Raw genomic sequence first — 696 nt, forward strand, 5'->3', positions numbered from 1 at the left:
TGCTCCTCTTTAGCAATGCTCAAGGAGTGCATGCTGTGAATATAAAACAAATCTAAATAAGTATATTCATCAACAAAACAATGCATTACGGTCGCAGTTGTAAGACGAACTCACCTAGATTCTAGCACACCAACCGCTTCGGTTTCTTTGCCCAACGGTTGAACACCTTGCATAGCGAATTCTAAGTCAGTCACAACTTACAATGTCCTGCATGGCTGGTTTAGAAACGCAGTTCTAAGATACATACCCATCTCGGTCGGACTCTTCTGAAATACTAGATACAGGCGGCGGTGGTGGCTGTGCATGTCCCTTGCTGGGAGTAGACATTCCCTACCGCTTTTGATAGAAAGAACCAATTCAGTATGTTTGCCGCTACATCTTTATATATGTTTTCACAAATCACGGCATTCAAGTCAGGTAACACACAAGTAGCATACTAAGCTAACGAAACATGAACCACAGACCAACTGGCTGTCAGGGAATGCTAACAGACAAAGTCAACTATCGCTAAATTCCTTGGAAATATCTGGAATATCCTGAGACTAGTGGAGCTTGGGTGGCAAGTTAGCCAGATAGCGATCACAATAACATTACAAAGAAGTGTATACGACGTTATTACTAGCTACTTGATTATTACTAGCATCAATGTCCAAGCGTGTTATAACAAGATGTCTGATATCGCTAACGAGATGTCTT

Source organism: Clupea harengus, chromosome 14 (genome assembly GCF_900700415.2).
Source record: "Clupea harengus chromosome 14, Ch_v2.0.2, whole genome shotgun sequence".
Classification (NCBI taxonomy): Eukaryota; Metazoa; Chordata; class Actinopteri; order Clupeiformes; family Clupeidae; genus Clupea; species Clupea harengus.